Consider the following 25582-nt stretch of genomic DNA (forward strand, 5'->3'; position numbering starts at 1 on the left):
CCGGCGGGGAAGTAACAGTAATGGTACCGACCGGCAAGAGTTGAAGCAGCGCAGCGAAGAGGTAGACGAAGTGCAGCTGGGATTTCGAGTGCGCCTGTGCCTGTGTCCGTCGTGTCGCCGTCCGACCAACGCCAACCGACCGGCGCTTCGAATAAATACCTTTACACTATGAATAATTGGTTGTAGATTTCCTAAATTTCAGAATGTGCTCATGACACCTGCGTATCTTCTCATTCTCAAGAATTGTCACTGTACTAAGCCCGAAGGGTTGCAGCTGACGCCTGCAGGATAGATGAAATGAGGTTACTGCTGGTTGTTCTCGTCTTGCATTGATTGTGACTCAACCACGATGACGGTGGTCGTAGTTTGGAGACCAAAACCACACAAAAAGTACTCGTAAGAATGGTACAAACGTTATGAAAGGACCAGAGTATATTTACAACAAATTCCTAATATTGACATCGCTTCTCGAGGTTAAAAATCGTGGTGCACGTTGCCACCTGGAAAAATATTTGTATTGATGTAATGGACAACATCAAGAAATACAGACGGCGAAAAATACGTGATCTTGGAAGGCATCATGCTGTTTCCCTTGTATGACGTTCTTGTGTCACAATGAAATTTCTTCTCTGGTTTCGACTACCACGAGTGCAAAAATTTTAGTCTCAGAGACGCTCTAAATTTTAATTTGAAACTTCATCACCTCTCTCCCAAGGCTGGAGTACTTCAGAGTAGCACAGCAGCCTGTGTTCTTTTGCTACCGTGAGAAGGAGCAAAAATAATTTTGGGCCATTTTGTTCAGTCTCCTAAGTAACCTGGACGACACTTGATAAGGCCATCGCTCTTCGTCGTCTGCATGAAGACGTGAAAGACAACGCTTCGTTTTTTCAGGGGAGTTGAAATCGGGGTCACTTGGTAAATAGTCTACAAAAATAAACCAGCCAAAAGACGAGGACTGAGAATATACGAGGCACAAACGAAACTGGACTAACAACTGTGCTTTGTTAAAAAGAGTACGTCTCCCAGGAAAACTAGTAGAACATGCGCAGCTCGACAACCAGCGCTCAAAATACAAAAAAGCACGCAAAAAACACCGATTCTTGCAAGATAATAAAGGCGTTAGTTCCCGTAGGAAAGTAAATCTATTTATTTGTGCATCAACGTCATAGACGAGGTGCTGATACAATTATCACCATGCATATTTATGCGATAGGCTTCGAAACTTCACGCTCCACCTTGCCCTTGCCTCTACCAAGAAAAGTGACATTTGAAAACAGCGGTTTGATTTTTGGTTTTTGAGGAAAGGAAATGGCGCAGCAACTGTCTTGCATATCTCGGCGGACACGCGAACCGCGCCGTAAAAGAAGGTATAACGGAGGGAGTGAAAGTAGTAAGTGAAAACAGTTGAGGGCTCCGGAATAATTTCGACCATCTGGGGACCTTTAACGTAGCAAGCGCATTCCCGCAATGGCGAGGCAAACTTGCTCTGTTAGCGAGTGTCAGAGAGTTGTGGTGCTCTCGCAGCCTTTCACTGATACATCAGCCTGCTTGGCTGATGTAAACTTTTTCACACGTCAGTGAAATCTTACAGATCACACGTGTCGTACAAAGAACGTACCAGTTTTCACGCCACTTCGGACACACAGGGAGCCTAGTTCTGCCAAGCGCAACATGTGCACAAAGGCATGAACGCTTACAAGGAGCAAGAAAAACAACATTGACCCCCTGCCCCGCAGCATGTTGTTTGATGTTATGGAAAACCCCATAAGTATAAGGCATCATCTCAATTTGTTTTTCTTTTAGCTTTATCAGGGTTTGGTACTTTTTCGTCACCAATTTTAATTATTTGCAGCAACGTTTCTGCCACTGCATTCAGAAGCGGTTTTGGCAAACCGCCGGCCTGTAACCGCTCAACCTGGTTGTCCAAGCTATCATGTTGATGCGTGTGTGTGTGTGTGTGTGTGTGTGTGTGTGTGTGTGTGTGTGTGTGTGTGTGTGTGTGTGTGTGTGTGTGTGTGTGTGTGTGTGTGTGTGTGTGTGTGTGTGTGTGTGTGTGTGTGTGTGTGTGTGTGTGTGTGTGTGTGTGTGTGTGTGTGTGTGTGTGTGTGTGTGTGTGTGTGTGTGTGTGTGTGTGTGTGTGTGTGTGTGTGTGTGTGTGTGTGTGTGTGTGTGTGTGTGTGTGTGTGTGTGTGTGTGTGTGTGTGTGTGTGTGTGTGTGTGTGTGTGTGTGTGTGTGTGTGTGTGTGTGTGTGTGTGTGTGTGTGTGTGTGTGTGTGTGTGTGTGTGTGTGTGTGTGTGTGTGTGTGTGTGTGTGTGTGTGTGTGTGTGTGTGTGTGTGTGTGTGTGTGTGTGTGTGTGTGTGTGTGTGTGTGTGTGTGTGTGTGTGTGTGTGTGTGTGTGTGTGTGTGTGTGTGTGTGTGTGTGTGTGTGTGTGTGTGTGTGTGTGTGTGTGTGTGTGTGTGTGTGTGTTGCCAGCGCGTTTGAATTCTGTGCGTTGGTAGTCGAGCTGCGCTTGCTCTGCTAGTTTTCCTTTGAGACGTGCTGTTTTCAATAAAGCACACTTGTTAGTCCACGTTCGTTTGTGCGTCGTCTATTCTCAGCCCTCGTCTATTGCCTAGTATATTTTTGAAGAATTCGTTATGAGTTCTGAGCTTGGTACTAGCCTGAATGAAAGAATCCATTGGTTAAAACCTAAAAATGCTACAGAAGCAGCATTCTATAAGCTTTCAACGCGATAGTCTTAATGCTCCCGTTGAGCGGAGAACAAGGCAGCGTGCGAGAAAAAGCGGATTGGTCGGAATAGTAGTGACGCCAAGTGTGAAGCCGCGGATTTAAACATTTAATTAAACATCACATAAATTGTGTATATAAGGTCGCAGCATTGCTCAAATGTCATTATGACAGGTAAGAAGTAAAATATATTAATTGCACTGAAAAAAAAACTGCGGTGAGATGACAATCGTACATGTGCGTCCTGGATACCAACACAGACACGAGTTGAAGCCTGGTTGAAGCGAACACCACTGTAGTGAAGGTGAAAGCACCTACAGAGCTATTTCTGACTACGTTTGAAGAACTTCCACGCGTCTTTCGTTGTTCACCAGCAAATTTCTATGCATATAACCTGAATTTCCCTCTGACAGTGCAGCCGGTTGAACTCCCAACTTTTGGTTTCTGTTGAAAACTTCTCCGCTTCCAAGTCTTAGAATGACCGGAGTTGATGTTGCCCCCTAGTTGTCTGCTGCTCTAGACAGCATCTCATTGCGTCTTACTACAGAACCTCTTTTTATACTTATTTTTCTTCTCCCAACATCTTTCGGATGCCACGCTCCCGACCCAGCGCTCCCGCGCCGCGAAGGAGGCGCCTATGAATAGCTCCGGCGCGCCGTTTAAAACGTGACTTCCACGATGTTTCCAGCGCGGGCTGTTTCAGCTCCGCGTGGAAGAGGCGGTCAAGGGCCTGCCCCCTGAAACAAGCCCGCTCAGCGCCAGAGCGTTGAACCCGCCTGCCGGAGTTGCTCCGACGGTATAGAACCCCCGATTAGAGCCCCGCAAAGCAGCCGTGAGTCCTTCCGCTTTTCTCGCAGTTTCTCTTCTCATCAACTCCCTTGAGTGCGTGTTTTTTTTAATACTGACAGTTCGTTGGCAAGGCATTAGTGTGCAGCAATTCTATATGAGGCATAGGTTCAAAGGCCATAATTTATAAAACTAGCCAGGCATTTCCATTTTGCTTGGTCTTTTACCATTGACTGCTGCTCCCCGTCAAGTAGGCGGGGAAGTTGATGTCCCATTTGTAGTGGCAGGAACATTCGACGACACTAGCATAACTCGCCCCAAGTCCATGCTGAACTAACGGACTACTGTCAGCGCTAACGAGTGTTGAAATGCCAAGTCGCGTTTCACGCGCCTTACGAGCTTTATCGGCACTAACTACGTATCGGGGAACGAACTGTTCAGGTTATCGCGCTACGCATCAGTGGTACATGGTTCTTGGGGCTCGGTCGGCTGGACTGAATGCGACGGAAGTAGTGAGTCTAGAAAGAATGCGACGACCCACCCGACCGTGCCCGTCTTTGCTTCAGTTACGATTGACACCACAACCAAATAAAGTTAAAAATAAATGAATCGCCACAAAATAGAACCAAATGTGTCTCTCTAGCCACCGCATGTGGCGTTGTAAGTTAAAGGGAGATATCTTTCCAACAGCTATTTTGTAGAATTATTTGCTCGGCCTCTCATTAACTAATGGCTACGCCATAGCCGCCTCGAATTGCGGTTTTAAACTGCGTCATCAACTGCTTTCCGATATCAAAATCAGGTTTGGCGATTAGCGAAAATTAAAGGAAATATCTGTTAGAAATGCCGCAAACCACTGCCCCATATCCACCCAAATTTACAGCTACAGTACAATATAATTTTTCCCCAAAGCTAACGATGGCATAGCAGCCTACTCACAAAGCAAATAGGACGATAATATAGGAGGTTCAGTTATAATATCGAACAGACTCAATTACGCTGCTCTTGAAAGAGACTTCAGTAAAACATACCCTCAGGATCGTCCTCATCTTACAGGTTTATTGTCACCTCGACACCACAGCCTGTCGCACAGACGGTCCGCACCAACCGGCGAGTATTGTCACAGTACTAGGCGTGCAGCACAATATCTTTCGTTCTCCTTCAACTCACCTCGTTCAACCCTTCCATCATCGTGCGGTTTATATCTTCACACAGAGCGCGCCGTTCCTTTCCACATGGCCTCACCTAAGCTACCATGAAAACGTTTTTCGAACCAACTGATTGCTTCAACCGCTTTCAAGGCACCACGCCTAGATGATACCACGCCTAGATGATTACACCAGCAATCAAGATCTACGAAGGTTTTTTTAAGCGCTCATGAATTGAAGGGCTTCTTTCTCAATGCATTGTCCTAAAGGAGCTTTCTTTGAGTTGCGAAAGGCCACTGAGTACAACATTTTGTAAGAGACAGAAGTTTTTAAGATATTCAATCATTGCGGTTCGTGGTAATTATCTTTTCCTAAACTTGATGCCATCAAGAGCTACTTGCCGTGCACTGTGGATCAACAGTGAAGGCAGTACACCCTAATGTCCTCATGATTTATCTGCATGTATATTTACAAGTAATGCTTACCAAGCACGTGCACCACAGAACACTCTCTCGGATCAAGGCGGGAGATCATAGACGTAGCAATGCGCCTTTACTTTTATATTTTCAGGGCCGCGTCGTTGACTGTGCATAACGAATATAACCGAGGGTGCATTACCTGTCTTCGCTACCCCATGCTAATAATTAGAAGCGATTTTCTTTCAAAAACAATTATAATAGTATGCCTCCTGTACAAAATTACATTTTGGGAAATAATATTCGCAAGCCTCCGTAATTTGCGCAATATTGGTTCACTAATATTCTTTTCAGTTATTTTTTTCATCAGACATGAGAATTGCCGTGGGAACTAATTTTTGTGTTGAGCATGACACCAATGACGCGGGATCGAATCCCGATCATTGCGCACTGATTTCAATGGGGGCGCAATGCAAAAGCACCCATGTACTGTGTTATAGTACACTCCAGAGAACTACATGTAGTCCGACTTATATCAAAGCCCTCAAAAACGACCCCCCTCATAATCCTGCTGACGATTTGGAACGTTCATAATCAAATCACTTTGTCAGCAGAGATATTCATAAAATAGCCGGCGTTCATTTAGTAATTGACTGCAACGAAAGAAAATGTGACTCATATTTACTATATGAGCAGAAGCTATCTTCTTCAGTCAGTTTGTTGTAGATATGCGCTTGGCATTTAAATATTCTACTGAGAAGAAACAAAAATGGCTATTTTGAAAACTCCACAAAGCCAGTGTTAACAAGCAAAAAGGTTTCATGAATCCCAAAACTACATTATTCCCGAATCTCTAAACTTCTTGCACAGTTGTCGCTGATCATTAGTACCGTGTAAAACCAGTGATAATTGCTATTTTCAAGGCCTGAAATTGAAACAGGCTGCAAACTTGAAAGCAGGAAAATATGGTAATGCAGAAATCAAGCTTCGTATGCTGGATTCGCATGTTAACACCTGCATCCTTCTTCAAGTGCGCTTGCATCCAATGACGTTCGAAAACACGCTTAGTAAGCAGTTTGTTTCTGTCATGTCAATATTTTGTGACATTTTTCAACGATACGATAATGACGCTTTTGAAGAATAGAAACGTGCCTCCACATCCGCTGCACACAGAAACTTCTCGCTCAAAAGTTCCTAACAGCTGATTCTTATGTCACTGACTGACATTTTCTCTTAGTCCTCACACTTCACACTGTTTGATTCTGCACAGATTCTCGTTAGCGAAGAGTTCACTGTTTCGTATGTTTACCAGTCTCCTCTTCCTCAAGTCAGAACTGTGATTGCCTCACAACCTCAGAAGTAATCCCGTGACGTTTCATCTTTCTCCCGCTGTTTAATGTTTTTCTTCTTCCCTTTGGAGATCTTCATGCTCTGCGCGGATGCACACCGAGTGTTTTCTTCTTGCTTCTGTCTGAAAACACAAATAAACATACGCAGGAACCGACAGACTTCACGTAGATGTCGTCTCCGGCTGTGCGTTTTTAGTTTAGCATTCATCTGCTTCACGCAGTTCATCCCACTGTGCGCTCGAGATCGAACGGTCTCGCACTTAGGAGAGCAGCGCAGACTGTTCGCCATCTCGTCCCAGACGCTCGCGGGCGTTCACGCCTCTGTGCGTGCGGTTCTGGGAGCCATGCCGTCTGGCAATCCTTCCTTCCAGACGCCGCCGCCCTCTATGTCTGAGCCGCTCCCTTTCGCGTGGGCTTTTCTCATCTCTACCTCTACCCCCCTCTGAATGTAGTTCTCCTGAGAGCGAAGTGAATCCCTCGAGGGAATATAGTCGCGGTCCTCCGTCGGGGACTTTTGCGCCGTATCGATTGACAGTCGATGGCTGCTGCGTGGCGCCGTGCCATATGTTCGAAATTTTCCTCCGGTAGTTTAGGGGTTTCTTATTTTCTTGGAGATTTTTCTTTATTTTATTCGTGCCAATTCCTTTTCCTCCGCGTAAGTCGAAATAGTCGGCATATAACTTACTTCTGAATTCTCAGCCCTCCATAATAAGGATGGTTGAAGTGTAAACAGGAAGAAATTTCCGGCTTTTGTGTTGTAATGAAACGAACATCTTTCGCGTAAAATTATCCTATGTAAGAGCTGCTCATCTTGCTTGATCAGAATCTGATAATCTATGCAGCAGCTAATAAAGGAAGAGTATTACCGCTCGCAGGTAAACGCCACAAAGGCAACAACATTCAAATTTTTCAAAAGGGGTGTTACATAATGGACCCAAATCATTTTCTGTTCCCTTCTTCAGGCAGCCTTCCTCCTACCGTCCAGAAACGTGCCTAGTGCTCAGTGCAGGGGCTGGTAGCTAAAAAAATGAGGCCGAGCGGAAGGAAACAATTAAATTTTAATGCGAAGTACTAGCACAGCATCGTTTCTAGTAAACAAAAAAAAATGATGTATAATTCCGCCTCTTATACCAAGACTCTTCAGCAAAGCTGCCACTGGCAATCAGTTACCTCAATGATTGTCAGCATAGGAACCCATACGATTTGCACTGACTGCAATAAATTGTAACCCTTTAGTCCACAGCAAACTATTTGTTTTTTACGAAATGTCCTGCACATTCATAAACGACTTATCGGGTGGTCCGTTTTATGCAAATAAGAAAATGCGAATAACTGCTTCTTGACTCCTACCGCTAACTCTACGTTGAATTCGCACCGCTGCCCTGAAGTTCAAGTACTATTATTTCTGCGATTTATGCCTACTTTGTCGTCTTTAAAACAATAATATTTTAAATATTGTTCATATTATTTTACGCCATTTACCTGGATGGCACCACGCCATTCGCCTTCTACTCATTTGTTTATTCACTTAATTATTTACTTGCTTATTCTAACCTCATTTGTAGAGGCATTAGAAAGAGTAGTGTTAAGAAGCAAACAGTGAAAGGGGTAATATGCAGCGAAACGAATAAATACTGCAAAAACATTTAATTATACCACACATTGTAAAATATCAATAAACTGTGATCATCAATATTTGCCATATTTCTCGGAAAGCGATTCCATTCAAGAAAACTTTAGTGGACACTTAAGCTTCATATTAAGAAAATGGCACGATAGCGTTAATGAGCCCCTTCAGTGGCCTCGAGTCTTCTTTGCGTATCAATTCGCAGACACGGGCACGGTTCTTTCTGTCACCGTAACATAACGCTTAACCTATACCCTTAAGACTGCAATGCGATAGCATTACAGATCCCTCCCGCAGAAGTACTCCTCTATCGCCTAGGTTCTGTCTACGTGCCCCTGTATGCGAAAGTGCCAATTCTCTACTTTATATTCACCGCGGAGTGTCCTCATACTAACCGTGGCGCAGTGGTGCAGCTGTTAAGCGATGTGCCACTGCCAAGGCAGGTCGCTGTTTTAAACACTGCCTCCGGTGGGGCTTGTGACGCAGGTTGTTCTTCCAGAGCGACCTCTCGCTACCAATCATTAATTGCCACCTACCACGGTGTCCAGTTTGCACACATCTGGCGGGCAGACTGCCAAGACGGGAAGGTTGTGATAACGCCACAAGGTCATGTGGTCTCGGTGGCAGGTGCGCCATCTGCTTTTTCGCTCACAACGCTTACGACGACGACAACGACGCGGGATTTACTCCAGGACGGGAGTAATAATGCTATCGTGTTAATACATATGAGGCAAAAAAAGCTAAAAATGGAGGATTTCTGCGATATGATGACATTATAGTTTATTACGATGATTTTTAGGCATTATGGGACCCATGCGTTATCAGTAATTTGGGGCTGCTGTTTGTTAGCGTCGTTAAGCCTTGCTGCCAATGGTGCTTCAGTGAGAAGGACTGAATTTTTTTATACTACATAACCGTACAGATAACAGAGCGTGCTCTTTCAAAAAATTTAGGTTCTATGTAGTTGGATTTTCGTTCCATAACCGTTAAAACTGTAAACAATGAAAGTCAGTGGAAAGGCAGAAATTTTTTTGCCCTTCTTGATGCCAAAAACAAAAATACTTTTAAGAATATGCAGCTCCAATCGCGCTTTTTCTCACTTGCTTCCCATAAAACGGTGGCTTGGACTTTCATTATACACCACCGTGTCCATAGAAGCAAACAAAAATTTTACAGAACTGACGCGTTCACAATACTGTTACGCCAACTAACGCTGCAGGGCTAAAACCAAACTCGACCACACAGTCGTATTCGCCGTGCCGTAACCGAGTGCTCTAATGCAAACCCGCACAGATTGAAATCGTATACGATCGAATCTTCGCCCGCACCAAATATATCTTACAAGAAAAAAAGAACGCAGCCAATCGTTTCTCCGAATCTGCTACGCAGCGGCAGAGCAAGTGAACCACGCTGTAATGCAACTCAAGAGCGTAGCGCTAAGTGCCCATCAAAGAAGACCCTCCGGCCAATTGCATCGACCGACTGGAATGGCTTCGCGGTTAATCACCTGCAAGGGTAAAATCTTAGGTGCTGGCCGGTGCAAATGTGTAAACCGCGACGTAGTCATGTTTCGTCGATTCTACTGGCTCGGCGCCTCCTTCCACGAGCACTTTCCACTTTTTTCTTGGGTTATATGTGACTATACAGCACTGACTTCGTGTCCTGGTAACAATGTGGAGAAGAGGGAAATTTTTCAATCAGTAAACGGTGATGGTGCATTTTGTGAAAGGGGAAAAACAATAAATTGTACGTCCTCAATGCAAACATTAAAAGTTAATGTTACTTGTACATCTTGATGCGCTATATCCCTCTGATGAATGGAAAAAGGGCGGCAAATTAAACAAAAGAGCTACAACTGGAGCTAGTTAGAATTAAACAAATAGCATGCACGCGCCCAGAGTATATGTGGAAGATTTTCTCGATCATCAATGTTCTTTTTTATCCAAGGTTCGAACCCTACCCTACCGCGGCGGCTGCGTTTCGATGGAGGCGAAACGCTAAGCACCCGTGTGCTGTGCGATGTCAGTGCACGTTAAAGATCCCCAGGCGGTCGAAATAATTCCGGAGCCCTCCACTACGACGCCTCTTTCTTCCTTTCTTCTTTCACTCCTTCCTTTATCCCTTCCCTTACGGCGCGGTTCAGGTGTCCAACAATATATGAGACAGATACTGCGCCATTTGTTGTTGTTTTTGTTAGCCTATCAAAAGATGGCACATACCCACACTGGGGGATCGGCCAAGAATCGGGTGGCTATTCACCTGAACGCAGTTTACAAAAAGGAAAAGCACGTGGGAGCGCAACACCGGTGAATTTTTCGTCATGAACAGAAAAGGGATGAGTGTTTTGATTTTAAAATTTTAAGAATAATATTAAAGAGAGTGATTAAATATTAATGATTTAGTCAAAATGTAATAATTGATAGAAAAGAAAAGGTTGGAACACTTAGCAAGGCAGGCTGTGAGATTCTATCAGGAAATTTTGAACAGCGGTGCAAACAGATCTGTGGCTGAACCCAAATGTGGTGGCACCTAATGATAGCAAGAGCGGGCTGCTCAAACTAAGGCCAAGATGCTGCAAGGGCTCCTCCAGCAACCTTTTTCTCAGTGAGTTGAATCGGCGACAATACAGCCAAAAATGTTCAATAGATTCTGGCTCACGGCAAAATGCACAAAGGGGAGAGAGCGCCAAACCCGACTTGTGTAAATAGAAATTTAGAGGGGGGATGCGGCAGCGTAGCCTCGTCAGTGATACTTCAAGCTGCCGAGAGCAACAAATTTTCCTGTTCCAATAATATTTAAGGTGCTCATAATCCGCCGATGTTAAAAGTGATGTGTCTTGCGTGCTTAAAAACGCACGTCGCCGAAATCTAGATGCTGTAATGTAGGCTGTAGCCGGGATGATTGGCAACACGGGGCCGCTGAGGGAAGCCTTTGCGAGATTATCAGCAATCTCATTTACTGTCACACTGCTGTGGCCGGGAACCCATACTAAATGAACAAGGCTCAAATGCGGAGGAAGTAGGGATAAGAAAGTTGATAAAATGGGACCGTCAACATGTGCAGTGAGGGACGAACACAAAGATAAAGAATCAGTAATTACTGCAACTGCTGTAATAGAGGGGTCTAGCTTGCGTAGAGCAAGTACAACTGCTAGAAACTCTGCTTGAAAAATAGGGGTGAAATCTGGAAGGCGCAGAGAAAAGGACCAGTCTAAATGCGAGCAAAATATTCCCACACCTGCTTTTTCATTGCATTGCGATGCATCAGTGGCTATTGCTATATCTGTTGGTAGGGTCCTCAGATGATCTTCTAGAAGACCATTTAGAATACTCGGTGGCAAAAGGTTTGCATTTTTTGGGAATATGTCGTCGAAAACAATGTGGATAGTGGGCCCATTCCGAAGCGCATGAAGGATATCATAAATGTTTACATCTAAAGGCTGAAGTAATCTTTGCACAAACACTACCTGAGGGGAATTGAAACGAGACCAGGGGACACCAAAAAAGGAGGTCGGCTGAGAACAGAAAATGCTTTGGGAACGGTGGAAATGGGATTCATAGATCCTGAGGTAAGTTTGCACAGTTAAAAATTGAAGTCGTGATAAGAGAGACGGAATGCGGGCTTCAAGGTACAGCACATTGATAGCCACAAATTTTGGAAGGCCGAGGCACATGCGAAGTGCTTCCCTCTCTAAAAGGACGAGAGGGCGAAGTTTATATGTAGCCGAGCCTGAAAACAGCACTGATCCAAATTCTAAAATTGGCCTGACATACATTATGTAGATCATTATTAGCGCATCTCTGCGCATGCCGTACCGGTGATGGCATAATCTCCGTAACATGCCCACGGCACCAGCCCCTTTCGCCGCGACATGGTCAATGTGAGGTCGCCAGGTGAGTTTGTTGTCATAAATGACCCCTAGGTATTTTAGGGATTGAACCTGCGGTATTATTTTTAACTGGCAAGTGAGAGATACCACTACAGGAGTGAATAGAGGGAAAACAAGAGTGGCGCACTTGCCAACATTTAACTTCAGGTGTAATGCGCTCAACCAGTGCTCAAGCGTATTCAAATATGACTGCAACAGACCATACAGAGAATGTATATCCGGCGCAGCAGCAAAAAACGCAATGTCGTCCGCATAGACGTAAGTGCGTACATGGCGGTGGAGAGGAATTGAGCTTAACAGAATATTAAAGAGCACAGGAGAAAGAACAGCTCCTTGCGGTACACCTCGCGTTTGTCTATACCTCTCTGAATGAACACCATTATGGACGCAAAAGAATTCCCTGTTATGAAGAAATGCAGATATCCATGCAACTATATAATCTGGAAATTGAAGAGACTGTAGCCTATGTATCAGGATGGAGTGTTCTACACTGTCGTAAGCTTTGGCGACATCTAACGTAACCAAAGCCGCGACCAGGCGTTGACGACGAGCAAGGAGAATTCTGCTCTCAAGATCAGCATGTACATTCCATATCGAACACCGTGGCCGGAAAACGAGTTGGCACGGGCTGAGTATACTTTTGCGGTCCACAATGGCTGACACCCGAATTAGTAACAACCTTTCTATCAACTTTACCACGTTTGATGTTAAAGAAATTGGCCTAATATTATCCAATTCATAGCCTCCACCCTGATTTTTAAGTAAAGGGATCACCTTGGACAGCTTCCACTCAGAAGGTATCCAAGCGTGATTAAGAGAGTAGTTTATTAGGTGCAATAAGGAGTTGGGAGACTCTTCAAATAGAATCTTGAGCATCTTTGTGGTAACACCATCAGGGCCAGGAGCAGCAGCTGGCAATCTCTGGACAACTTGTGAAAGCTCTGATAGATTTACTTGTGTGGCATTATCATTTTGTACGACTGGTGCAAACAACAATGGTCGCATAGGTAGTAAAGACGAGAACCGCTTTTGCAGGCCTGTGGCTATTAATTCAACCGCCTGGATAGCTTCTACAGGTGACATAACCAATGACTGACAATTATGAGAGGACATGAGATGTTTCCTAGACCGTAGAAAACCGAATAGTGCACGTCGGTTGCCCGCCTTTGAAAGATAATCGAAGTGTTCTGAGTCATATTTTTCCTTTGCGCGAGAAACTGTGCGTTTAAAGGTGGCTGCAGTAAATTTATAATCACTCCAGTTATTCGGACATTGGTTATGAAGAAGCTTTTTCCATGCTGCCTTCCTCCGCCTGTAATCTCTTGTACAGTCCGCATTCCACCAGTTAGAAGAATTCCCTTTTGTTGGCCTCACCAGGAACTCCGACTTTTTACGGCTTTTCTCAATAGCCAGACATATGCTTGCTAACTGGTGGACCTCAGCGATGTTAGACACTGGAGCAAGGGCAGAGCGCAACGCCGTCTGAAATCTGTCATAATTTACATGTGACCGCAACTGAGAAGACGCCGGAGTAACACGACATATGATATCAAAATGAATAGGTATATGATCACTTGAAGTGCCGCTATCAACTGTCGACCAATTCGTTACGCCAATTCCAGGACTAATGAACGTGAGATCTAAAACAGATTGAGTGTGTGAGCGAAGATAAGTGGCCGATCCTGAATTTAAGCACATCAGGTTGTGATCAGAATCCCAGTTCCAAAGGCGCTTGCCGCATGTATTAGTCCTAAAACCCCAAGACACATGGTGAGAATTGAAGTCCCCAGCCACGAGAACTGGGTTTTTACAGTTTACGAGTAAAAAATCCAGAGGTCTAACATCCTGGACTCCATTGGGGAAATAACAATTTGCTATTGAAAATGGAGAGCACCCAGGAAGTACAAAGTCTATTGCCAAAATCTCACAGTCAGGAGACATTTGTTGAAAAGATACCACAGCCCTGTGGCAAAATTTTGAAGAGACGATAGTAAACCCCCGCCTCTTGACTGGCGGTTTAGGCGAAATGACCGGTAATTTTTGATATGAAAATGTTTGTCGGTTGAAAGCCACGTTTCTTGCAGAATTATGACATCAGGATTAAGCTGAGTAGAAAGGCAGTGTAAATCTGTGGAAGCGGAAAGAATAGAGCGACAGTTCCACTGCAGAACTCGCAACGACGCTATGGTTGCGAAAGTCTAGCAGCAGCAACTGCCTGCTCCAAAATGGTATCCTTGGGTTTAGTGCCAAGCTGCTTCTTCTTTGATTTTGGCTGGGTGCCCTGAGAAGACAACGAATAAGACATGGGGGACCCACTGCGCTTAAGAAGCCGCGCATCAGGCTCCACCATCTCGGAATCATACATTATATCAACATCCCTCGAAGTACCCGAGGTAGGTACAGCGGAAGTGACAGAAGTTTGTTCCTGGGGTTGTGATGCTACTGGAATTTGAGACCGGATAAGAGGAGAGGGAATGGTTGTCGAAAGAGGTGCCAAACTAGCCTGCACGGCATGTGTAATCTGAGTCGCTAGAACATTTGTAAAGCATTCCGACACACTTGAGACAATCTTTTCTACAATTTTAGACATCGAAGCCTCCACAGCAGCCGCAATTGCCTGGGACAGCGTTGAGTCTAACATGACACCTTGCCGAGCGGTCACACCGGCATAACCGTGGGCACGTTCTTTGACCTCTGAAATAGCGTCACGGCGCGAACAGCGTTTCCTGTCAATTATTTCCAGAATTTGAATTTTCTGAGCTCGAGAGGGACAATTTGAGTAGTTTGCAGAGTGTGCACCACCGCAAAGGCAACACTTCTTATTCTTCTCAGTGCAGGTGCTTGTTGAATGACCATCCCCACAGTTGCAACACCTCAAGTTGGATTTGCAACCGCCAGCGCTATGTCCATAGCGCCAGCAGTTGTTACACTGCAGAGGCCGAGATGATAATGGGTCTACTCGAAAAATTAGAGGCCATGCCTTGATTATAGATGGGCAGGAAGTGCCGGCAAAGGTAGCAATCACTGATTCAGTGGGCATCCGCACGTTGTTTACATCCCGGCTACAGCGGTGCACAGCAACAACACCTGCAGCCGACAGAAGCCCAAGAGTCTCTGCCGGAGACAGGGAGAGTCTACACCTCGTACGATACCTTTCGTGCACGCCAGATGAGAAGGGATGAAAGAACTTACCCGAAGGGAGGCAAAGGATGAGGAGTTTAGTAAATCTCTTAAACAGGCGAGGTCTGGCGATATGCACAGAATGCCACCACGTCCAAACTGGCGAACCTCTGAGATTGACTCATAATGAGAAGTCGTCGACTGGAGAGCAGCCCGAACAGCACCAGGGTTGTTCATCCTGATAGCACCACCATCCTTAGGCACCAGCGCGACAGGGATACTGCCGACACCACTGCGCAAAAAAGCTTCCAACGGTAGGAGATCAGTTGACAGAGAAGCCGACCAGAGGGAACTCCCCTGGCCGGGAGACTGGGTGGACATAGTCCGGACTTACTGCCTTACCGCGCAAAGACGCAGAGAGAAAATGCCACAATCAGCCACCCGAAACTTAGCCGATCGTTCCCAGCAGAGCAGAGCCGTCGGGGCAGCGATGAACAGGACGAACGCGTCAAGACAGAGCTCTTGTTCTTCCAAATCTTGTTCTTCTTCTTCTTCTTCTTCTTCTTCTTCTTCTTCTTCTTCTTCTTATTATTATTATTATTATTATTATTATTATTATTATTATTATTATTATTATTATTATTTTACCTCCTGCCATCCATTCGCTGGCGAATTTCAAAAGCGCTTCTCGACCATCCAGATAATACTTTTTTTCTGCTATACTCTTCTACATTTCTTCTTACCTCTTTCTTAAACTTCTCTTTTTCATTCTATCTCCGGTCCATACGCAGCAGTTCTCAACAGCAACTGTAAGCTGGCAAAGTTTTCATTGATCTTGATTGTAACGGAAAGTTTACCGCTCCTAAAGTTCCTAGCCAGGGCAGGAAATAATTTGGAAAGAAACCAAGTTAAAACTGGCCATTGTGGGCGCTTGTCGGAAGTTCGCTTAAATGGAGTCCCTGAATTTTGCGCACCCGCACGTGGTCAAGCCGCAACAATAAAAAAAAAATCCACGAACTCGCACTTCCTGAGTAATGAGCCTACTTCTCCTCGTTTCGATGAATTGTTTTCTTCAAGCAGCCTTAATCCCGAAGATACTTGAGTTCCCATTGCTCATTAATTCTGTCTTCAGTTCTTTATTACCCGTGATTTTTCTTGCTCGGACGTATTCGTTTAGGAACCCACAGAGGCGAATCTAGCGACCGTTTACTCCGAAAGTTGATGGGCCTGCCAACACTTGACCTTTAGCCTACTAGTGTGCGGCTCTTCTTTGAGCACATTTTATACCAGCCTTGAAAAAAACCGCTCGGAATATTTTGCACTACAAGCAATTTATGCATCCTTTTGTTTCGGTCTAGTCCGTGCTTTCAGAGCCGCCATGAATGGGACAGCAAAACTTAGTTTACTTACCGGAACTTAGGTCATGCACTTTTCTTTCGTTGTGTCTAAAGTATACCTGGCTTTACAATCCCGGAAACATAATTACCTGTAATACCATTGAACAGAAAACATGCTATTTTTTGCAAAGCGTGCTTGGTTTGCAATCTCCTACTTGGAGACTACTACTTTTTCTGAATTCATTCAAAGTTTCGCCTTGAAGTAGTTTTGCCGAAATTAGCAACTGGCATCAGGCTGTTCTTTGCAAACACGGCAGATCATTTTTGTTAACAAGGGGTGGAAGGAAGGCGACTTTTCAACGCGAGAAAGCGTGGATGAGTCAGCCTGAGTTACACGTTTCTGCCCTGCTACTCTACAAAGAAGAAATATTTTAATCGCTCAAGACGAATTACTGGCCTTGAAGTTTCCACAACAGCACAACACTCAACACAACACAACACACACAGCACAACAGCACAACAGCACAACACGGAACGAAAGAAAGAAAGCGTAATTTCTCTATTTTTTATTGTTTTATTGACAAGCGCCATGCGCCAACCTATAGTATGTTACAAATGAGGGTGTAAGTAGAGACAGGTTGTGAAGCGAAGTGTCATGTCCTTCCTTGATAGCAGTCATAAACCAAGGATGTAAAAAACCCATGTCGTTAACAAAACAACAACACATTTGAGCATCACAAGAGCTCAGCAGACTGTAACAACGCCTGACACGGTAGCCCTGTTCACCGTTATTAGGTCTCAATGCCTAAGAAATGACACCTTATCAAAGCACAAAATAGATGGCGTTCTGACACAATTCTTTTTAAGCCTTTAATCCAGCCAGTTTCGATTATCTTCTTCAGTGAGCTGAGCCTGAGTTGTGGTTTGCTCAAATAATTGATCATGCTTCTCACGTGCTTATAGTAGCGCCAGTGCGCAGTTGTGATTTCAGAGACAGTCTCGGTGACGCTATTATTATGCGATATCATAAAGGTTGTAGTTATGCAGTTTCCGGTTTACTCGCAACAAAATTCTCTGATTGTTCAGTTGGGGTCACGTGACCCTGATGGCATCATTAGGGTCACATTACCTAAATTAAGCCTCCAGGAAGCACCGCCAAATTAGAAATTCAATGTTTGGTCAACTGGGAGAAGAGTTTGTCAGGGTCACGTGATCCGGGAAAGGGTTTATCAGGGTAATATGTTTGGTTTTATAGTATTTCAAGAGCGCCGAAAATATTTTGGCACACTAATGGCGGTAATTTCAAGCCCGAGGTTAACTCACACTAAAGCTGCTCACTCTGAATGCGCTGTGCATGGGCAGTTTTGCGTGCTGCTCAAACTTTAATTTCCAGGGTATCGCACGACGCCACTCCATCTGAACGTTATATCGTGTTTTGATACTCTATAGCGTGTGTTGTAAATCTATCCTTATGCACACAATGTTATAACGTTAAAGGTAGAGTGTGTTTTAAAGTAACGTTCGGTTGTCTTCAGCAGCATTTTTTTTTATGATGTGGTCTGGATGAATGATTAAAAACAGGCCGGTCAGCTTACTGCCCGCTGCCTAAGAGGCGTTGAATATTGTAATCGATAACTCAATCAGACCCACCCTAGCCATCAATCAATCAAAGGAGCAGCCTGGCTTCCCAAAAGGCTACTCGACAATCGATCATGTTTACACTGGCAATTAGGTGATAGAGAAATGTGTTCAACATAACCAACTCCCTTAAATATAAAGTTCCGACAACACAAGAAAGCATTTGCTGAGTCAAAACCTCCGCAGTCATGCAGACATTGCAGAACCAGAGTAGAGAGTGGGCCTACTTAAAAGATCTATGTGACTGCAGAGTCGGCATAGTCCATCATAGGGAACATCATAAAATAACTATTAGGAAGAGTATCAGGATGGCAGACACGATCTCTCTGCGTGTTCAAAAGGGTTCAAAAAATACTCAGTTTGTTGTTAAAGCTAAACCATGGCTTAGCTACAGTGGAGTTCTGCAAGCTAGCGAAAACCTACGTGTCAGTGCAACGTCGTAGAACGGCCTTACTGAGCAGCTCTTCCCAGCAGCTGAAAGCGCGGTTCGCAAATAAGAATGGCACTCGGGCGCAGCGCACACTTCAACCACACTCCTACAACAAAGATTTGCGAGTGCACAGCAGCACATAACGTAATATGACAAACTCACTTCCAAGCATCCTGAGAATATACAAAGGAGAATGCTGCGGGCGTCTTAAAGATACGAAGAAAGTAATAAAATTATGCACACAAATAAGAAAAATATTGGTCCAAATCTTACAAAATCTATTCTCTATGACTCACTTTTCTATTACCTAGCAGCCCTACTGCCCTTGATCAGGAATAAGCCCGTACGCCAGGTGCCCGCTAGAGAGCGACATTGGATAAGGTATGCACTTTTCCTTCCACTTAAATTAAGATTGCACGTGTGCTGAGTGCAGAAAATTGAGAGAAGCTTTTGTGATGTGCTTGTTCAAAACAAGAGCATAACGGTGATCCAAACCAGTGCAACAGCAAGAGAATCCGTGAAACAATTCCAACAGGGTAACACCGAACGGTATGGCGTGAAATAGAATAGCGTAGCGATAAACGGTGATGACCCCAATGGAGTAAACAAATATGCTTGTATAGATACTGATCTGAGAGAAAATTTTACAGTGAGTTTCGTTTGCTTTTCAAAAGCTAAATTAATATTTGCTGATGGGGTCGTCGTTCACTAAGAGCATTAGGCATTTATTGGCCACGTATTGGCATCCTCATGCTATTTACTATCAATAAAGAAAAGAAGAGTTATAAATGAAACTAAAAGTGTGCCTGAAGTTTTCAAGGAATTCAGCCTCTATAGTGTTAAAGAATAGCTGAGTCAGCTGGAACTCGCTGGAAGCCCTGTGAAACTGCAGCGACTTCTTTGTATGGAGGCATTGGAAAATGCGAACATTTTTGCGACGATGTTGCGTTGGAAGCTTGGAGAGCAATTATTCCGATGGAGCCTATTACTTATCACGCCCATGAGCAGGTTGTGCAGCCTTTAAAACAAGAGTCCAGGGCTTATCGTAAAATTGTTTGAGTCACGTAGTCGCGCTGTCTTTTATTAACGGGCTGTTGAGAGCTGACGCTGTGTTTACGACTGCTTGTACAGTTCGTTTCAGGCCATGTTCCCGACAACCACTTTAAGAATCAAACAGCAAGAATTCAGTAAATATAAGTGCCACAATCTCACTTAATACCCCGTTTTTTCATGCTCATCTAGAGAACTTTGGCAGCTGCATTCAGCTTTCAAGTGGCGGTCGTCACTGTGATCGATCAATTGTTCCTTCTCTATAAGTTTAATTCGGATAACTCTTTCTGTCACAAGCTTTGATGCTGTGCTCGTTCCATCACCACGCCATCGTTGTTTAGAGGAAAGGGTTTATTTACAAGTTCAGCGCTGTATCCACAGAGCACGCAGCACCTCGACCTCAGTGCCAGCCGTGGCCGTAGCCGCCACCGTAGCCGCCACCGTAGCCGCCTCCATACCCTCCGCCGTATCCTCCGTGAAGGACGATGATTTTTCCGTATCCGCCCCCGTGTCCGTATCCTCCGCCGTATCCACCACCGTAGCCACGTCCGTAGCCACCGCCGTATCCGCCGTAGCCTCCGTACAGGATGCCAGCGTTCACCACCGAAGCGGCCAGAAGTGCCAAGACGAGAGCAGCAAACTGCGTATGTGAAGAGGTGCGATATATCTAAGCATCACAGCGAGGACAGCAGGCTGAGGGAAATCACATTCTTAGCACAAGGCTCTTTGCCTTTGCCGAAGCGATGAAGGAAACACACAAACATTTTACGACATGAAAATTTTTCCCTGAAATCAGCCACTGCTTCACAGAATCACTGTTGGAAAAACAGAAGTTAGCCAAGATGCCTCTCGTTTCTGCACTCATTCAGCGCATACAGCGGTAGGTCGGTTGGCCAGAAAGCGATTTTTCTTTTAAAATAGCTTAATATGCGGCACAGTTACGCACCTCTTATTAAGATTCTTCTTTGGTAATAGTTCTGAGCAGAATTTTGCTAAATAATTAGAAATTTAGAACAATAATTGTCAGCCCCGAAACAAATTTGTGACTGGGAGCGTGCATATGTGCGCTCGCGTTATTTTCAACACGCCTGATTCAAACATCCGCACTATTACTCGGGCTTCTCGTTCCCTCTGTTTTAAGAGTGTACATGGAGGCATCCTTAGTAAGAACTTTTAATAAATATTTCGAACAAATTTTGGGCCCACTAAAGTACAAAATATTCGAAGACATCATCTAGGCGTACGCACCTGTTTTAGCCAAAATACCACTTACTCTCTGAAAACGCTGATCGGTGTCCATTATTTTCAATGTTCATAAATATATACGTGTAATTGCTATATGTGCCATCACGCAACATATTCAATAACAAGTGCACTTTTAACGGCACGAAGATTTGGTACGAAACGCCCACTTCGTAAATTATCGCACACAGGTCTACTGACGTTCTGGCAGAAGTATGTGTGCAAAAGGTGGCAATTCACCTAATTAAAACACATAGCGGTACACACAGCTGAATTGAGCTCATTCTTTTCTAAGCGCGTAACTCGAACAAAATAGTAGGTTCGACAAATATTCGTGATTGCAAGTAACAGTGATCAGTGGAGTCTCGTGACGCTGAAATAATGCAATTTTTGTATTTAATGTTCCTCAGTCTACCTCTTTCGTTTGCGATTAGCGCGAAATTAAGGCGACCGTCACACTAACTTTAAAAAGACTTCCAGCAACAACGGCGCTATCCTGCATTTTAGTGCGTTCTCATCGCTGTTAACAGCAGAGGTCTTTACAAGGAAGTTAGTGGTCGTTGCTACATGAAGCGTCATTACTAATCCAAGCTTTATCCGCAAGTATTCAGCTTAATCCTGTTCCTAAACTTCATAACCACAAGGTTACCTATCTGTCTGAAAATTGTACACTGCTCAAAAAATGTTCAAGTTTTGTGGCTTATTTCGTTTATGCCGCACTTCATTCTTGAACAGGCCTGTTTTTTATAATTATAACTATCTGCGCTGTCGTGAAGGCCTGGAAAATATTCCGGATTTTTCAGCATAAATTACTTTTTGTTACGGTGACCTTCAGAAATTTTCTTTTCTAGCTTCAGGTAGTGTCACATAAATTTGAATTCAGAAATAAGTTGGTCACGTAGGGTTGTAAGCTAATAAAAAATAAATTCTGTTATTTCGGAAGAATGATACATTTTTCTTTATCTAAGAATTGCGAGGCACAAGAATACATGCTAACGTGATATTTTACACGTAAGAAATGTTACTGGGCCAACAGCTAACTTTTATTTCAAGGTTTACGCTGCACGCAGCTCTGTAAGTATGCATTAAATTCGCATTAGGGTCACATTAAATTGCAACATTCAAAAGAAGGCCATTCATTGAATTAAGGCCACCGAAGTATTGCTGCTCTACCCGTGAAAACAAACATTCGGTGAAAGTACAAGCAGCCTTACCATGAACTTCATCATCTTAAGCTCTTTAGTCCTTCGGGTGCAGTGTACTGACGTCCTGTGCATTCCTGAATCCGCCGGCGACCCCTTATATACCCCGCAGCGCCACCCTTGAATCAACCCAGTTCTGGGCTCTCGCACAAAGGCCAAATGGGGGCGGGGCATAGCAGAGGGTGGACAGCGGCGCCTTATTGTTGGTTGCGAAACCGCATAATCGGTGTGCGCCGTGCGTGCAACGGTAAACGAACTTCTCTGCTCGGCTTTGTATCTTCCGCTCATTTCCGTGCAGAAATATACGGCGCAGCAGATCTACATGTCTCAAGCAGCTTCGCTTGAAAACCATGTGCTATAAGTCCACTTGCTGTTTCAGATATCGGTAATTCAATTACACTCTCATCTTATTTGCCAAGCTTTAACATTGTTGTATTGCGTGAGCGGAAAAAAAGAGCAGCAAGAAAACAGTGAAGATGTAACTTTAATAAGCTGTTGTATATTAGTGCGTGACCTCAACTTAGAATCAAGAACCGCGCACAATGTGAACGCTAAAAAAAGAATATGCAATAAAACTAACAGCAAATAAGGTGATAGCTACTTGCTAGAATATCATTACGCAAAAAATTGAGCAGAAATACTAGTAATCAGTGCTGTGAATGTTACTCGATCGGGTATGTTAGGAATGCAATTAGGGAGACTTTCCATATAATGGTAAGATATGGAAAGACGGAAGCTGTGTAGGTAGTGGTTTGGTAGGGGAAAAATCCTAAATCTGTGCTGATCGCCCAAGTGGAGAACAATGCGCTATATAGGGCATGTTACAGAAAGTTTACAGAAGTTTGCAAGTAAAAATATGATACCAAAAATTACTGCGTAAGAAGACAGGCGAGAGGCGACACACAAGGACGCGTACTTACAACTCTTTACTGCCAGGAAATCCAGGTGGTGCATATGTATAGCTTTAGAAAAAAAGACGCTATATGAAAAAAAGTGGTAGGGTTTTAACGTAGTTAAACTGAGGAGACATGCGAAAGCGTACATTTAGCCCGACTGCGTTTCTGGGTCCTCGGCACGTCTGGCTACAATGTCGGACTCAGGCTAAGCTCTGATCGAGGTTAAGCTGATGTGATGCATTCGCACCGCAGATGGAAGTTGATGAACACGACGATGTGTAATGAACAGCGCGAGAGTGTGTTGCAGTATAACACGAGGCGTGATCGGCGGCGGCGATAGTATGTGCCATGGTGCAGTGGCCAGCGAACCTGATGCGTTCGCGCCGCCACAGGCTCGAATCACAGTCTCGGCAGTATTAATGCGACAGCGTGGAAGACCCCGTTACTCAGAAAATCCGGTGTCGGCGTAGTGAGCGAAAAATCACGAGCATGGATTTGGCTTGTGGTGCCCAGATGAGCAACCTAGGAGGCGTCATGCCAAATGCTTCATATAGCTCCCTTTGCGTTTTGTCTTGGGATCGCAGGATGACAGTGGTGCTATCTGAGAAGGAAGGCTGAGAAGGAAGGCACTTGCGTAAGCGACCCTTCGGTAGCGCTGAGGAAGCGAGAGATGAACTTTTTAAGGAAGTGAAAACACTGCGTCCTCTACGCATGCCTGTAAGCAGAAGAAGATTAGACAATTAATCTCCATGAAGCTACTTGTTTTGGATTCCCTTCTTTTTTTCGTCTTAACAATTCATATAGAACGAATTTCCCACGCAATAAAATCAGTTGACAGTTCGCGCCCTGTCTGTACGTGTCGTTCTTGTCTGTGTAAACCTTGAGTAGCGCAATAACAGTGCCGAAGAATACAAACCAACTAGGCCCATTTGAAGCTCTTCTTAGACTATTTTACTGCTCTGAAGTTAAAAGGACGCGAATATCGCCTTATTCATTTGTTTAATCTTTCTCTGTTAGCAAAGTTATAGCTTGGCAGTTGATGTGAGATTCATCTTAACGGCTCGCTGAACCATTTGCTCTTTATTTAAAATGGGGAACGAGAACGTCAAAGTAAATCATTAATATTTCAACTCTAAAAGACATCCTCGCTTTCCACATAATCTTGTTACCAGGAAACAATCACATTATATTTATTTTTTACCCTAGTATGTAGCCATACTCCCATTTTTTCCGTAGTAAATCGGCATATTTAAATATGTATGTAAATATGTATGTAAATAAAAAGCGTTCGCCTGGCAAAATTATGCACATGAAGAGTTGACTGCCTCAATCTCAAGCAAATTGCTTTCTTTTTTCTTTTGCTTGCTTATGCGGATAACGGCATGTGATGACTCGTTCTATAGCTCAAAACTCTGCTGCAACGTCGGTGGATTCCTGGGCGTCTGTTGTATGCACCAATGGACGATGTCATTCAGGCAACTAAAAATTCTGTTCTCACAGAAAATGAAATAAAGGAATACAGAAGAAAGAACCCACGGAACGAGGCTTCCAAATTCTCCATGTTGGCTGCAACCTCCGCCCCCTGCCCATTTCCTTACCGCAACGACTCATATCAGAACGCACAGTACGCATATCTGGACCATGAAATCACTAATAGAACCTCCTGTTTAGCCCGCGGGCGAACATCGCAGTGCTTCATTTACTTTTCCTAAACGTAATTACATTATTTATGAACATTGACATCGTACGGTGCTTTATTACGACACGCGGACGCTTACGACAGTGCTTCAACACCTTTTAATTGTGAATCCATATTGCGATTCTGAACAAAAATTATCTGCGGATAAACTACTGCTGAACCTGGTTAGAGAGCGAAAGCTGTGATGTATCAGCAGTCTAGACGAGGCTTGGCGTCTGTAACATTGAGTGGGTTCCGCACACTGTATAGGCAGCGCTCCTACCCTGGTAGATGGCAGTTAAATTAATGATTGACCGCGACAGGTTGCTCAACCAATGGACGCTGCCTATTCTACCGCCCTCTGCCGGCGAATCGAAAGGTCAAAGGTCAAGTGGTGCGACACCATGGTGGACAAAATAAGGTAAGGCCTATAGCCACATTTGACGTCTGACTCACTTGAAGGTCAACTGGCAACGCACGGTGAAATCGGCTCTACTTTGCGTAGTTGAGATTTCGCTTCAAAAGCTACGTGTGGCAGTATCATGAGCTGTTGCTGCTACCGGACGGCGCCCTACAAGCCCACCTGTGCCTATGACGTGCCCGCGTCCTGTATTATATCCCTGATTCGAATAAAGTATTAATATTGTTACAAACACATCCCGAAGCTTCTCCGTAGAACTAACGGCAAGCCTCGTGCACACCCAGAGGTAAATGCGGACCGGCGAAAGCAGTGAAAAAACGAATTTGGCCGATCGCTGGGAATTTAGGCATCGCTTGGGATTATCTGTACAACGAAAGTCACCAATGACTTGGCGCATTTCCAGCCCTTTCTTCTGTGCTCTTCGACACGAATGTTCCTTGAGACTGTGGCAATGGGTGCCGAAATCTTTCGAAGCTGCGCTACCTGAACGCTGCAGTGGAATCGACAAATGTCTGTCATTCTTCACCTTGCCCAACGACTCCGAACGGATTGGAGTACTGAACTACGCCGAGATATTTTCTATCCGCACTGCAAATGACTTCTTATGCAAAGGGTATTTCCGA

At 44.4% G+C, this 25582-nt stretch overlaps 1 long non-coding RNA gene across 1 annotated transcript; it reads right to left on the reverse strand.

Annotated features, from left to right (window-relative positions):
* Window positions 1-16969: 16969 nt before the first annotated feature.
* On the reverse strand, window positions 16970-22023 carry LOC144100622 (uncharacterized). The gene is made up of 2 exons (XR_013307764.1): window positions 21977-22023; window positions 16970-20160 (listed from the first exon to the last, which is right to left on the reverse strand). It is a non-coding gene; the product is annotated as an uncharacterized LOC144100622 (long non-coding RNA).
* Window positions 22024-25582: the final 3559 nt, after the last annotated feature.

The sequence above is a fragment of the Amblyomma americanum genome, chromosome 8, assembly GCF_052857255.1.
Source record: "Amblyomma americanum isolate KBUSLIRL-KWMA chromosome 8, ASM5285725v1, whole genome shotgun sequence".
Taxonomy (NCBI): domain Eukaryota; kingdom Metazoa; phylum Arthropoda; class Arachnida; order Ixodida; family Ixodidae; genus Amblyomma; species Amblyomma americanum.